A 17,095-nucleotide genomic window follows, 5' to 3' on the forward strand; every position below is an offset into this window, starting at 1 on the left:
CACAGTTATGGGACAAAATAATTCCCGGGGTTTAGCCGGGAATGGAGGCAGTCTACCCTCCTTCTCTAGTTTAGTGTTTGTTTTATTTAGGGGATGTTCTTATTAAGGGGGGGAGGAATATGTTGTGTATTTGGTTGTCGTGGTAATAGCACCTTGTTGTTGCTATGGCAAATGAATTAGATTATTAGGGGATAGCCCAGCCAGTTTTGGCTAGTTAGGTTAGTTCAGTGTGTGAAAATAAATGGCTGCTTTCATGGCTCACAGCTCTCTGTGTCTCAAGTGATTTCTTCCTAAAACTGCTGCCCCCAAGGATACAACACCTGGCTGACCTTTAAAAAAATGTGTTTCTGTCCAATTCTTCCACAAGCTGCCTTTATGAGGATCTTCTTAGGTCTACCAAATCACAAGGTTTGATTGTGTGACTCACATTTCTTTAGCTGCTCTCTCACGGTCGCAAGACATTCTTGTATTTTACACATAGCCACAACTGCTAGGAGGAGGAGGCCTTTTAAGAGTGGGATGTTTTTATTTCTTTTTCTTTTTAACCTCAGCAATATTATAATAAGAGGGTTGGTCTTATTAAAAGTGTCACTCATCAATTTAAATTGTGTTGGCTAGGTTTTGACAAGGGCTGTGTAACATTGTGACCAGCAAGATGAAGTTTGTAGTCACATAAGCTAGGCTAAGCTAAGGGTAATCAGACAGGAATAAGGCCATAAGCTTATTGTCACAGGGATGCAGGCAATATTTTCCCTTGCATGCAGCATAACACTGCTAGCTGGGTGTGCTTCATCTTCCCTTCAGTAATTGGCTAGTCCAAGAGACAGGACACCATGTGTGATGGACCAGTAGATTGATCCCTATCCTGTTCAAGTCTATATTAGTAAAAGCACCTGCAAAGAAACCCTCATCAGAACGCTTGAAGCTAGGTGAAGAGCAAACCAGTCTCTGCCCTAATGAAACAAAATAAGTCCTCATCCACAGCTGAGTTGTCAGGTCTGCTTGTTATCTTCAGAGCTTGGAACTGTTGTCCACCACCTGGATTAACTACCTGCCCACGGGTGAGCTTGGGTCAGACATTGTCTCATCATCATCCAGCACCTTTGCTATAGCAGAAGAAAACTAGATACCTTATCAAAAGAAGAGCTAATAGATCAGCAAGAAGGAAAAAGATGTGTCCGACTGGGCTGTTAATTATCTCATAAGCAGCCTCATCTCATCACCTACACTCAGCCCCCTAAAGGACAAGAGGAGTGCGCTGCAGATGGCTCAGAAGGCACATGCACGCAGATGTAACGCATCTGTGGTTGCCATACAGAGCTTCCACAATTGCCAGCTAAACAATGGACTTCCAGAATTCGGAATCAAATTCCAGTCCTCCTGTTCCACTCACCACTTGAACCACAGGAGTATCACTATTAGTGTCAATCAAGAAGAATTGTGTTTTTGTGGGCCAGCCGTTGGAGTGTGATGGAAAAATAAACACATGAGCAGGTCTAACTCTGTGTATCAGGATGCAGTAGTGCACATGCACAAAAGACAATATATTCCAAGAGCTGTTTGATTTTACATTTGCCACCCAACAGCAGAGAACTCGCCACTGTTCTTGCGACAGAAAGAGCAGCCCATAAATGTCTCTCCTTTTTGTTAGCACTCGAGCCACAACTCTCACTTCCTCTCTATGACTCATTAGCTGATTCACCAGCACTTACCCTGGAATTCAGTGAAAGACTCACTTCGAGACAGGTATCCCAATTCCGAGCACCCAATACTCAGCATCTGCATGTTACACCACCTATCAGTTCTTTAGTCCTTATTACCTCTTTAGCAGGACTAGGCCTTTTGCTTTAGCAGCTTGTTGGGAGGAGGCAGGGGGAGACACAGAGGGACCCTTCTGTGTTTCCCAGTATAATTTTTCACTGCTTTTCCCAGCGTGGCAACCAATGCTGACATGTCGTCGTTCTTCAGTACATGCTGCTTAGTTGACCAGTAAGCTAACAACACTGGACACAACAGCTGGGGTGTTAACAACAAAAACAGCAGCAGAGACACTACGGACGCAAGCGGAGCTTCCTAACTCAGCTTTATTCAATGTTACGGGAGCTGGGAGCTGGGAGCTGGAACCAGAACAGAAGCAAACATTCCCTGTTGTAATGCTCTCGATGTCTGAGAATGAGCTGTGTTTCACCCGGCATAGCCTTTAATTGTGGGGTCAAGTGAGGCACAGCTTCAATGAGAGATGGAACACACATGCACAGATGTGTGACTCATGACGAGAATAAGTGTCTATGGTACCGTGTGCTGGAGGTGAAATAAAACCTTTAGCCAGACAAAATATATAATGTCATTTTATGGGCAACAGTCACACGCACATTCAGTGTGGCATTCTGCCCCCTCTAGTGGTGGCTGGGTGGTTGATGAGCCTGCAACCACCTCAACTAACAAAGACTGATCTTTTAGCTCAGGCAGGAGAGGCTCATACTTGAAGATGTGGACGTTTGAGGTTCAATCTCTGCTGTTGACCACCCACCCAGGGGTGCAACCGTCACATCAAAGCCCACTGCTGGTGAGTCACCAGAGAACCAAAGTGCTGAATCAGACTCCTCCTGAACTTTGGGCATTGAAACTTTGGAATCAGAGCATGGATTTGGGTATGGATCTCATAGCTAACTGCAATGGTTGAAAAAAGCTCACACCTGAAACTTCACAGAACTCTGGGACAAAATGTAAATCTGGATACAATTTTTGTGGCTCCTGGTTCACCGTTAGTGGTTGCCAATCAGACAATCTGTTCATAAAAAGAAAGAAAACATACTGTTGCCCCTTCTTCTGACACCATGTTACCACTCTGTTGACCAGCAGGAGATGTTCAGTGCCCTGCAAGTTAGTTTCCCAGTGGAAGAGAAATGATCGGGGCAGAGTCTGGATATACTCTCAGTGTAACTTACTTTATTTTCACACATACACTATTCCTGAAATGAGATGGTCAAACTACATGCAGCCCCTTTCTTCCAGGAATCTGTCCAATTCTCCGGGGGCAACTCTGCCTGAAGAATTGATGCTAATCAGAGCCCAAGGCAGAAAGTAAACTCTCTTGCCTCTCACACGGCTTCCTCGCTCTTCCAAAGCTGACTCTACATGCAACCTTGCATGAGCTGAAAATTAACGACACACGATATCTCCACAAGAGACAAGATTTGCTCACACACCAAGGATCAGGACTTAAAAGAAAATGGACTTGTCTATACTACATAGTAGTGTGCACAGCTGTGACTCCCCCATGTGGACACTGCAGGTGCAAACTAAAAGGGTCCTCATTTCCATTAACATAATCCTCTCCAAACAGGGTTTGATGCACGTTGGGGTGCTCTGCTATTGACACCCCTCCAGTCTGAACTGAGAGGCAGTGTAGACATAGCCTATATAACAGCCCCACCTAATGACATTATAATACTCATTATGAGCCAGATTTCCAGGCAGACCTCAATGTGTCCTGTGCTTTTGTGAACGCAATTTTGTGCTCATAGATTCTTGCGTCAGTATTGCATCACCGTGATCACGGGAATAAATATTAGATGTTAAATTCTGTGATTTGTATGCACAGTTAAATGTTAAACTACTAATACTTGTCCCACAATTAATTACAAATGCAACAGTGCATCTGCAATTAATTGAAAAATATCCATGAATATAGAACTGCACCCTCAAAAACAGAAAGCAGCGTTGAAAAGCTGTCTCTATTTTCTAGCGAGATGGAGATCAATAACATTAAACTCCCTGTCAAGTGACGATGAACAATACCAGCACTTGGGAAACTGGAAATGAAAAATTCTTTCCCAGTGAATAGTGACAGTACCATGCCATGAAGAAATAGAGGGAATGCAGAATTGCCATACCATGTGATCTATGATTTGTACATTTGAAAAGAATGAATTAAGTCCTTGTGAGATGTATCATATACCAGCCTACAGATGTCGGGCTCTTGGTTGCTCCAGTTTTACACTGATACAACTCCACGCAGTTCCATAGAGTTACTCTTCTGTAAAATCAGTATGACAGAGAGGAGAATCAGGCGCTGAATGCCAGAATCAGGATACATTTCACATAAGAACATAAGAATGGCCATACTGGGTCTGACCAAAGATCCATCCATCCCAGTATCCTGTCTGCTGACAGTGGTCAATGCGGGGTGTCCCAGAGGGAGTGAACCTAACAGGTAATGATCAAGTGATCTCTCTTCTGCCATCCATCGCCACCCTCTGACAAACAGAGGCTAGGGACACCATTCCTTACCCATCCTGGCTAATAGCCATTAATGGACTTAACCTCCATGAATTTATCTAGTTCTCTTTTAAACACTTTTATAGTCCTAGCCTTCATAACCTCCTCAGGCAAGGAGTTCCACAGGTTGACTGTGCGCTGTGTGAAGAAGAACTTCCTTTTATTTGTTTTAAACCTGCTGCCCATTAATTTAATTTGGTGGCCCCTATTTCTTATATTATGGGAACAAGTAAATAACTTTTCCTTATTCACTTTCTCTACACCACTCATGATTTTATAGACCTCTCTCATATCCCTCCTTAGTCTCCTCTTTTCCAAGCTGAAAAGTCCTAGTCTGTTTAATTTCTCCTCATATGGGACCCATTCCAATCCTAATAATTTTAGTTGCCCTTCTCCGAACCTTTTCTAATGCCAGTATATCTTTTTTGAGATGAGGAGACCACGTCTGTATGCAGTATTGAAGATGTGGGCTTACCATGGATTTATATAAGGGCAATAAGATATTCTCCGTCTTATTCTCTATCCCTTTTTAAATGATTCCTAACATCCTGTTTGCTTTTTTGACTGCTTCTGCAGTCAAGGCCTTTATTCCTTGTGCTGCCTTGCCAATGTGCCTTAGCAGCAGTAGGAATGAGAGGGCAGAGGTGTTTCTACACCCATTCAGTATTTGGCCTCCCTGCAGTATTAAAGGAATGCCAGCATCTGTATGCTGCAATTTATATGTCATCACAAGACTAAGGCTTTAAAGGGTTTTTTGCTGCACTATTTGGTACCCAGATTGCATTTTCTTTCCGTATTAAATTATTGTCATACAATCCAACCACTTTATACCTACCTAATATAGCATCCTCTCTGCTGAAAGGCTCCATTTCCTGTATTCTAATTACAATAAGTTCCATCACCATAAATATCACCCCTGTTAAGATATTCCCTTTTCTTCCACTCTCTGGGCCTTATCCTCCTTGCACACCAGTTCTTCAATGGTGCTAACTCAATTGACCTCATTGGAGCTTACTGCTCATTTATGCCGGTGTGAGAGAACATCTTGCTCAGTCAGGCTCCTCTGCAGGCTCCTCTGAATATTCAGGATCTGGCTACATTAAGGCCTTGATCCTACAAGTCCTTGTGCAGTGTGTAAGAGTGTTGCATGCAAGCTACTATTTGAGTGGCAAACTATATGTGGCAGGGTTTCCTGGAGCAATGTGTATAGTGGGGGTGCTGAGAGTCACTGAACCAACTGTAAACCCTGCATATAAATGGAAGCCACTTCAAGCTTAAGATTTTCAAAAATGGGTAGCAATTTTGAGTGTCTCAGTGTTTGGATGTCTAACCTGAGAAATGCTAAAAAGGCCTGATTTGTAGAAAGTTCTGAGCATCCCCTCTGAAACTCAGGCACGTGTGAGGTGTCACTGGTTGGGCACTTGGTTCCATATTTGTAAATGTATTTAAGTGCCTGAAGAAGCTAGCTAGAATTCTCGTGGGATTTTCAAAAGCACATAGGTACTGATTGATTTGAATGGGAGTTAGGGCTGAGATCCACAAAGTATTTATGTGCCTAGTTCCCACTGAAATCCATGGGAGTTATACATGTAAATAACTTTGAGATCCTGGCTTCCGTGCCTAAGTGATTTTGAAAAGCCCAATAGGCTTCTTAAGGTGCCTAAATGCCTTTCAAAATCTGGATCTTCATGTCTCTATAAAATAGATATATTAACAGTACCCGTCTCACAAGGGAATTATGAAGCATAATTAATGTATGCTCAATGCTTAATTCATGCTGATAAAAGATGCTGGGTCAGAACAAATCGTTATGACATTATGATCATTTGATTGGACAATGGACATATTTAGGTGGGTTTTTTTAACCCTGCGCAACCTTGTAAAGTGTTTGGGCTGCTGTCAAACAATACTGCATTGTTCCTGCCAGTCAAGTAGGGTCTTTTCAGTGACTAGAAGGATTGGGACAGTAACAGACCTTGCTGGCTGATGGACCACGAGAAGTGCAAGGGGGTTTTATTTGAAAGCCAGGCAATGAATAGCAAGGAGAAGGCAAGTCAGATGTTTTGGCTTCCAGATGTAAAAAAAATCAGTGAACGTTCTCTGATAAGCCCCTGGATTGAAACAGAGAGGCAAATTCTGCTCCCTGGGAGTTCCACCTGAGTAAGTGAGAGCAGAATTTGGCCCCAGATCTTCACAGGCTTAAAATCTTTGGCACCAAATTCCAGGAAACAGCCATTTGTGGATAATGCATCCCATTTAAGGGAAGAAGGGAGGTATTGTGCAATTAGTAGCTGGAGTTGCTTTATAACTCCAGCTGGTACTGCTCTTATCTGGGTGAACCATCCAATGAAGGACCTGTTCATGTCAGGCTTTTGCACTGTGCCTGATCTTATCTCCATATTAAGCGACTGGAAAGTGAAAGGAACTCCTTTATGAACTCTTCAGACTGAATCAGATTTCACAGGAACTGAGGATTGGAACTGGGTGATATTCTGCTCTGTGACACCTATGCAAATGTGATGGAGTAACTTTGTTCAAGTCCATTGAGTTACTTCAGATGAGGGCAGAATTTGGGCCACTTCGCTAGCACAAATTCAGTGCAAGAGCAGATTCCTTTTAATTCTTTCCAAGAAAAAGGCAGTACAAGTACAATCGGTATATAGGGCCTGATTCTCCTCTAACATACATGGCTGGATTTTGCAAAGTGCTAAGCAATCCCTTGTGGCGTTAAGCAGCCTCCACTCAAACCGAAGTCAATTACAGTTGAGGATGCTCAATACTTCATGGGAATACTCAGTGCCTGGTAGCGCTGAACCTAAAAATCTGGATTAATTTATGGAGTTATGTCATTGCAGTGACTCTGGTGTAACCTGTGTAAATGAGAAGAGAATCAAGCCCATAGAAAGAAAAGATACTTTACAATTAAGAGAAAGAGAGCGTTAACTTAGAATGGATTTCCCATTTGCTGATCATTTCAGGCCTGTTTTGCGGTGTTCACCCGGGGCTAACCTTTACTAACATTGGCGAGCACTTATTGCACAAGTAGAGCCATTGGCATCGTGTGAGTAAGGGTTACACACTCTAGCTCATTTACACTGTAACTTTACATGCCCTGCTCCAGAGCTCAGTCCCGTGCTCCAACATAAAAAACACTGCCCGCGTTTCCCCCCTCCCACTAATCCTCTTTGAGCAGTGGGAGATTATACACTCTAGATAAAAAAAAGTGCTTGTTTCTTTGACAAATGCAAGACCTGAAGACCACCCTCTGTTCTGGAGAAAAAATTAGTTTATCTCTGAAGAAAAATGCTGTTCCTAAATATTACCCATCATTTGTGGGTGGCCTGAATGAGATTCTCAATTTATCTTATTAAAGGTTACCCTTTGAGGAGCTTGAAAAGGAAATACATTGTTCTTAATTATTCTTATCTCAACAGCTGTATAATTCCTGTTCTTGATTTAAAAAACAATATCCTATGAAGGATTATATTTAAAAGCTAGAGATGGGCTTGAATAGCCATTCCCCCAGCAATGAACTTTGCAGACATTTTGAACTGGATCTAAACTTTAACGTTTATGCTCTTTTCAGATGAAAACTCTTTTATTTTTGGTGAAAAGTAAATAACTATAGTTAGTACATTTAAAGTTCTCTTCCTTTGGACCTTTCCTTTTGTGAAGATACACACCACGCTGTTTCTTTAAATTTATAAAATGAAGCCAGACAGGACTGGGCTTGGGAAGAGGCAGAAGGTCTACAGAGAGTAGCACTTTTAAAAAAACTTATTCTGATGAAGTTCCCTGTACAGTATTAGAAGACATGACTGGAGCCCCACAAAAAAAGGAGACAAAACCCGATTTTACATTTTTGTCGAAAAGCACAAAAGGAAAACTTTTGTTGAAAAGCACAAAATGAAAAATACTCAGTTTTGGGGTGTCTGTTTTTTCAACAAAAACCTAAACATTTTGATGAAAGTGGAATTTTTGGTGAAAATTTCGGTTTAGTCAAAATGCCATTTTTCATTGGGAAAAAGTTTGCATGGACATTTTTTCAGTCATCTGTATAAGTGACACCTTCTGTGAGTCTTTACCATTGTCACGTGACACCTTCCCCTTCAAAAGGGGGCTGCATATTATGGGACCAGATTTGAAAAAGAGCTCAGAGGCGGTGTTTTAAGTGCTTGACTTCTGCACTTGAGCCCTGATTTTCCAAAGCACTAGGATCTCCCACTGGGACACTAAAGGGCAATTGATTTTCAAAAGAGCTCAGCTCCCAGACTGTTGAGTTCTTCTTAAAATCTGGCCATGTATTAGGAGCCTAAATGGGAACTGAGCATTGTTGAAAACTTGGCCCCCCTTTGTGGGTACTGAACTCTTCAAAATCTTGACCTATACGTCTCATGTAGTGAGGTGTGTGTGTGTTCGTGTGTCATGGAAAGATTACTAGAAATACAGAGTCTGTGGACACATGGGCCAAGATTAAAAAAAAGAGCCTTAAATTGGACTCTGATATCCACATTTAGGCAGCTACATAAGTAGCATGATCTGTTAGGGGGCTTATTCCTTCACCCACTTTCTTCCTTGGTCCTTCTCGCATGAACAGAGAGCAACAATACCCGAAGGCCAAAGGTGCAAACAATTTGATGTTTATTGGTGTGAACTTCCAGCAAGCATGATTCCAGTTTCCTTCCTTAGTGTTCCCCTTCCCAGCTCTGACACCACAGAGCCTTACACCTGTGTCCCTGTTCCCTTTCCTGCCCTTAGCCAAACATGATTCCAGTTTCCCCATGCCCATTCCCTGTTCCCATTTCCCCCTTTAGCAAAACATGATTCCAATTTCCCCACCCCACTCCCATTTCCCCCACCCACACACCCACCCAGACCCACTCACTTCCTGATTGACTGCAGACTATATAGTAAAACTTGAGTTCTGTTTACTATACCTTAACCAATCATTTTCCTGAAATTTAACTAACCAATCCTAACATATTGTAACATGATTATGTAACCAATTATATCCCACCACCTTAATTAGTTTACACCCAGCAAAATTAATTATACAGCAGACAGGAACAATCACAGAACCAGACAGAGATTATACAGACAAACAATGGGTAAATGGGAACTATAATGACAAAACAATACAGAAGTGAGGATTTCACATCCCAGTATTGATAAGTGAGTTCTTGCCAGACAGGATGCTATCAAACTAAGTTTCCTTTTACATTTTCTAGGCACCTCCCTTTCTCCGGAGGTGATAGGCATTATCAGGACAGGATTGTATTCCTAACAGCCCCATAGCACCTTCTTTCAATGTGACTAGTTTGGAATGTGAGGAGGTGACCGGTCGCTTCCCAGCTTATGGCTGCCTCTGCTGCTTAGCCAAAGGCCTTAGCCTAAGCACAGGGCCTCAGACTGTCACAGTAAGAGAAGGCCCTTACACCGGCAGACAGTGATTTTGATTCTTTCTTTTATACTTCTATAACTAGCCAAGTGATAAGAATACACCTAAATTCTTAGAGTATAGGCCTTTACAGGCAGGCCTGAATATCTATATCCTAACATGATCCATTGGCTTCAGTGAGAGCTATTGGGTATTGAATACCTTTTAAAATCAGGCCACCTACTTAGGTAACTAAATATGCATTTAGGAGCCTAATTTTAGGCACCCGTTTTTGCAACTCTTGGTCACTTTCCTCTACATCCCGTATATTAATTTAAAGCTCAGTTTTGCAGATGCAGTTTAAGTTAAGCAGCTGCCAAAGTTTGCCGACCATGCTGCTTACCTGGTCCTGATCCACCAAGTAGGACTGAACTATTCTGCTCCGTATCCTAGCAGACGCATAGTTTATAGTGATGCTGTTTGACTGGCAAGACGTCTTACTCATGGGTGCCTTGCTTAGTGCACCCTCTGTGCTCATGCTCACTAGCAAGAATTACTCAGTTAGAAACACTGACCCTGCCACAGCTATGCTTCCCAGAATGAGATGCCTCTTGCAGTGCATTTGAGAGGCTAATGTATTGCTACTGTGACTGGTAAGGCATTTGTAAAGGGAAAGAAGCTGTACCTTATTAGATAGGGCAATGAGGCTGCCGCATAGGACAATCTGGATGCCACATGTCACATCCTGAAAAACATCACAGTGGGGTGCTTTATCAGCATGCCTCGACTGCCTGTGCTGTGCTTTCCACATTGCCTGAGACCGTACTGAGCAGGTGGTGAAGAACTACGGAGTTGCAGAGCCACTGAAGACTCAACAGTTGCAGAGAGTATGCCCAACAGGGTGCACTGCTGGCTTCACCATTGCCAGATAGCACAAATAGGCTGTAATCCTGAACAAGCCACTAGAGTGGGACACTGTACACATGTTGCCAGAGTGTCCTCTAAGCTTTTGGGGCAGGTACTTTCTCTTCATATTTGTTTTTAAAATACTTAGCACATATGTGGCACCATATAATGACAACAACTACAGCAAAAACAATCATGATAATTTGCTGTTTTAAGCACCCATTAGTGTGCTAGCTGCATAATAATAACTGATAGTCAATAATAGTATAATAGAACAACTAGCAATGAAGTCACTGTAGATCTACAGCCATATCATTGAGATTAGAATCGGGCCCTTAGTGGGGTCAGTCATATGTGATTATTTTGTAAACTGACTTTGTGAAATCCAGTTCATATTAACACACCCACGAAGGTGGCCTGCACAGCTTCTGTCTATCAGAGAAACCACAGTATGCACAACAATGCTCTCAATGAATATCAATATATTCAGTGAATATCAATATAGTTAGTTGCACTTATGTAGAATATCAAGCCCCAGCTAGAGAACAAAATACTGCTAATTTCTCAATAGTGTATATTGTATTGTTCTTCCACCCTGAGGAGCATCATCCCATTTTGAAGCCACAAACAACTATGTTCTTACTTTTCTCTCTCCAAAATAATAAGTGTTACAGTAGTTTGGAATACAAGACTAATGACACCACAGTGAAGCCTTGTTCAATAAATACAGCAATGCCAGCATTCATTTTATGCAAAATGTTATTTCTCTTATGGGTACTCATCCCATGGCATATACCCCTCCAGGGAAGGTAAATGCATTTGCAGTTTCCTAAATCCAATTAATAACCCCTTATCTTTATTTTCTGAGAGTGTCTAAAACTCTGCAGCTATAAGCACAGAGCAAAAACCCAATGTAATCGCGTAAATGAAAATGTAGAGACGTATTAAGGTTGTGGCATTAAGGCATGTACCAACTCTTTCAAAACAGTGTGGCTGCCTAATGTTCTGACTCCTACCCAGAGGATAGAATTGCCAAGCAGAGTTTGATCACAAGGATATTATTTTTATAAACTTATTTATGATGATTTAATAAGACATCTCCCCCACAACTCAGGGGGACCTGGAAATTAGTTGGCATTTGAATCCATACAGAGGTAGCCATCCCCAGCCTAGTAGCACTCACACACAACAAAAAATAATTTAACTCACCCAGCCAGTAATTTAAAGCAACAAAATATATCTCATCTTACCCAAAACACCACCAGGCACTTTCCATGTGGAAACTGGACTGCTCCCACCAGGAATGCCTTATTGTCCTTAATACCACTGAAGTTTCCATAGACAATCTCTATTACACCAGTTTTTATGCAACATTAATGGATGTGTTGCAACTTACCACACATATGCATCATTTTGAACAGTGGATCATGTAGTTGCTAAGGATATGCCTCAGTTAGGGCTTAGCCCTAAGACATATTTGAGAAATTACAACATGTATTGACTTTAATGGCCATTGTGGGTGCTCAGTAGCTCTCCTAAGCAAGATCTTAATGTACAAAGCTGTAACACTCACATGATGCATAATATGCAAATTTCAGCTGTTTTCTGCTGTTTGCTCACATGAGAAATGGATTTAGGTTAGGCTGATTCCTAATGTAGCTATTTGATCTCTGCTCCTCACAGCAATTTATGTTTCAGGATTTCATTGGGGGCAGCCTTAGAGTAGCCACTTAGGTCCCAGCATCAGTCGGCTAGGCACTAGATTCACCAAAGGCACCTAAATGCCAGAATCAGGCCTCACTGGGCTTCACAAAGCCATGGCTCAGCTGTCCACAAATGCTGTAGGCACCTAAACTTACTTGACACCTACATTATGGCAGTAAAAGTTCCCTAAGTGCCTATGTTTCTGCGTCTGAGCATGCACACTATAGCCCCATGCCAGGTGTCCGGATGCTCAAACCCGGGAAAGATAGGAGTTCTTCTGCCAGACTCACCTGTGTGGCCCAATCCAGTAGGTGTGCCCAGACCTCACCACCTAATGAGGCCCCTATAGGCGAGCTTACACAAAATGCTGGGGGAAGGAGTACTCCCTCAGAACTTTTAGAACTTTTAGCTCAGTGGTTAGGGTAGTCATCTGCAATGTGAGAGACTAATGGTTCTAGGGCCCACCCCCCATCTGAGAGAGAGAGAGAGAGAGAGAAGGGATGTGAACTGGCATATCTCAGGTGAGCGCTCTAAAACCATGAGCTATGGGATATTCTGATGTGGGACTCCCTCAGTCTGTCCTGTTGAAGCTGTTCCCCTTTGGATGAATAATTTCAAAAAGTGATTGGAGAAGGGGAACAGGATTCTGGGTCTCCCATCTCCCAAGAGAGCATGCTAGTCAGTAGGCTACAGAGTTATTCCCACATGTCCTCTCTCTACTTGCCCAATGATACTTTATTTTTCCAAAGGGCAACGGCTTCAACAAGAAGACTAAAGGAGTCCCACCTCATGCTCAGCACTGGGCAGGGCTCCTAGCCCAGATCAGAACAGGCTGATAGCTTTGCTCTAGTTGCCCCCATTGCCCAAGAGCCATTCCAGCAGCCAGGGATCACAGAGTCATAACCACACCCCCTTCCTCCTGATACACCCTTATACATCTCTGGTGCTTGTACTACCAAAGGATTCTCCTGCCCACGGAAAATCCTTCATTGGCTGGATCCATCAAGGTGGTGTTGCATGGGGTGACTGGTATAACGCTGCCATAACTGACAAGACGATCGGGCTGATTCTCTGGTCTATACACCTTATTAAAAGCATTTGTATATTCTACAATAATCATCCACAGCTGACACTGACGGTTACTCATGTAGAATACTACAGTATTTTTTTCTAGCAATGTCTGTTTCTATGCTTTTTATATTTTGGCATAAAAAAATGCACCCTGTGCAATGGAAGGAACTGTTCCTTTATCATCAATGAAGATAAGAGATTCTCACACGAAGAGCACAAAAATTGTTTTAATTCAAATTCCATATATTTGCTCATATCACAAGCTGATGTTTTAAAATTTGTGAATCAGGCTTAAGTGAAGAACGAGTGGCACTGGCATGCTGGCTAAGCTCCCCACATAGCTCTGCCAATATAATGCGTCTCAGCCATGTACTGTAATAACCCTGCTATTCCACTCCCTGGGAATAGACTTTTGTAATTTTCCCATGATTTAAACCATTTTTGAAACAGTATTTCTATGGCCCCCACCACCATGACACATGAATGCCTCAGAATCATTAAATCATTTAACCTGACCGCACTCCCTGTGATGAAGGGAAGTATTATGATTTAAATTTTACAGATACAAAGATTTAAATGACTGGCCCAAGATGACCCAGACAGTCTGTGGCAAAGTGTGGAATTGAACCTGTGACACCCTGGCACTCCAATATTCACCACTGTCATGTAATTGGAATATGTTTTGTACAAAGTATGCCTTGTGAGGTATCATTCAACTGATCTGCTAAACATTAATATCTCGTTGGATGGTATGTGCTATCGTCATATGTGGAGTTATGAAGTTTGGCTGTGTCTGTGTTACTGAAACATGTGAGGTTGAAAACACCCACAAGCAGCCTTTCAGGTGCAACAGGAAAAAGGCCAAACAATGTTAATGGCTTATTGAGGAAATGCACACAAGCACAAGGACTGCCCCAGGAACTGTGTACAATAGAAACCTCTCAGAGAGGGCACTACACAATGGGAACTGTTTGACCTAGGTCACAGCAAAAGAGCTTTCCAGCAAGTGGGAAGAATATATAAAATGGAGACAATGACATCATAGGGGGACCTCACTCTCCCTACAACACACCTGGAAACACCCGAGGAATAAGGACTGAATGGGGGGAAGTGATGGTCCCAGGCTAATGGGATTTCTAGTCTGTGTATGAAAACCTAGGAAACAAAAGCTGCAAAGCCAAGGCAGCTTGTGCCTTAAAAATCTGTCAGCCTGTTTATCACTCAGGGTGAGAATTTGCTAATTCATCTCCTACCTATCTAGTGTGCTACGCTAAGTTTGTGGTTTTGTTTATTTACTAGGTAATTTACTTTGATCTGTTTGCTATCATGTATCACCACTTAAAGTCTATCCTTTTGTAATTAATAAACTTACTTTATGTCTTAATCTAAACCAGTGTGCGTTTGACTAAGGGATCTGGGAAAAATCTCAGCTTGGTCACCACAAGTGTGCATGGTCCTCTTCACATTGAGGGAGAGGTGGACCAGGTGTTAAACCCATATACTGGCCAGATTTGACCAGCGCAGGATGGTACTGCTCTGGGGTCTTAGGCTGGGAGGCCAGTGGTTAGAGAGCCCACATGTGACTGCAGCTGGGTGTGTCCCTACCAGTGTGAATGCTGGCGAAAGTGCAAGCTTTTTGGCTCTGCAACTCGTCACAGTAGCACAGTGTGAGAAGGAGCCCAGTCTGGTGGGTGAGAGGGCTCAGTGGTACCACAGTTCCAGGTGGCACCCTGGGGGGAAACCCATCACAGAACCCAAATCTTCTGAGTTCTTACCTCTATCAAACATGATTTTGTGATGACCCTAAATATTGGCTAAGATTAGCAACCACCACACTAATATTAAAATCTCGTCAGAGTCCAGTCTTCAGAGATGGCAAGCTAAGGTCTTGATATCTGCATCAGAATCTGCTAGAGGCATCCATCTGAAGCTCTATGGACATCAGTAGGCCTCCATACAGGTGCAGGGGTGCATGGTAGCAGATCCCAATGCAGAACTGGGGCCACGAGCACTACCCATTGGCTCCACTCCTTGCTGTCTTAATTATGGCAACAAGCAAACCCTGAAAAATCTGATGCCTGATTTTGCTTCCACTGAAGTCAACGGTAAATATCTCATTGACTTCCATGGGAGAAGGGTCAGACCTCTGATGTGTCCATTTTCAGACCATGCAATGACAGGAGAGTCAGATACCATGTAGCAGATAGCTTGGAAGCATCAACTAAACTCCAGGGCAATGTAGCCTGACAAGATAAATCTAGCAGTTCATTAACTATCCTTCTCCTAGAAGTGTGCACTAAACGTTTCAGTTTCTGATCTTATTTTGGATTCATTAGGCATGGCTCAAAATTGAACCACAATTGCCAAGTTTCTGATCCCTTTGAATGATTTGAGTTTGAAAATGTGACTGCCTCATCCACAAATGTTCAGAAGAAAAGCTAAAAATAGAATTAAAAAAAATAGAATTAAAAAAAGCCCATCACCATAGTGTGTGTGTGTGTGTGTGTATGCCTGAAAAACCAAACCTCCAACTCTGATCTAAACCAGACTGTTTCCCTCTTTCCCCCCTTCCTTTCCCACTCTCTTATTTAAAGAGAACTGGAAAAGAAAAGGCACAATCCTCCGACTCTAATCTGTAGGACAGGACTTAAAGAGGAACCAGTCTGAAATAGAACATGAAAAACCTTCTGAAAAATGACTAGCGGCTTAATGCTGTCACTGTCCCTGTGTTTATTTTTCTTTCTTTGATGTCTGATGTCAAACAGAAAATAATGTCATCTGCTGGAAACTCAAACATGTTTGCATTTTGAGGTAATTAGAATTAATGTTGGAGGGCAAAACTAACACCAAACAATTCCAGCCTTTCCCATGTGAGGAAAACATTCTGTAATGACTTACATTTAATCTGGAAGTTGGCAGGCTGTCAGGAGCTGCCCAGATTCATGTGACAGGGTAATATTTCAAAACCATTTTCTTCAAAAAAAAAAAGTATATGTGGTGAGGTTTATAAAGGATGGTAAGGGCCGAGCGCTACGCCAGTTTTACAGGATGTAACACCATTAAAATCAAAGGAATTGCCATGGTGTAAAATGGAGAGTAACTCAGTGGTGGTTCAGGATGAAGGAGCCAGATTTTCAAGAACTCAGCATCCAAAACTGGGGCCAGATTTTCGGAAGAGCTCGGCTCCCATTTAGGCATCTAACAAAGGGCCAAAATGTCAGAAACGCCTAGTATCTTGCAGCTCCAATTAAGACAGGAGGGGGAACATACTGAGCTCTTTTGAAAAGCTGTCCCATATTTATTTTGGAGCAGACCATGCCACCCCTTACACATAGTGAGTAGTAGCTAACTCTGGGAATAGTCCCATTAAGTAATCCCGCCCTGCATGGCTGTTGCTGGAGAAAGCCTTCTTCCTCAGGGACTCCTTTTAAATGCCATGACCATGAAGCCTGGCTGGACTACAGAAATCCTGAAAAGTTCTATATCTGACATAATTTTCTTCTTGGAAAGAAAAAAAAGGTGGGGGAAGAAGAAAGAGAGAATTACAAGTGACAAATGCTAACCATGGTGCTTAATGCACTTCTGGAAGATGCTCAGATCCTACAGTGATTAGGGAACTATAAAAACCTGAATAGAACAGAACTGAAATGACCAAGGTCAGGATTTGGACCAGGAGAAATTTGGTTTGGTCTTCACAAAAAAAGACTCAAAGTTTGAGTTTGATCCATTCAGGAATCTTTTTGAGTTAACACAGAA

Source organism: Lepidochelys kempii, chromosome 2 (assembly GCF_965140265.1).
Source record: "Lepidochelys kempii isolate rLepKem1 chromosome 2, rLepKem1.hap2, whole genome shotgun sequence".
NCBI classification, from domain to species: Eukaryota; Metazoa; Chordata; order Testudines; family Cheloniidae; genus Lepidochelys; species Lepidochelys kempii.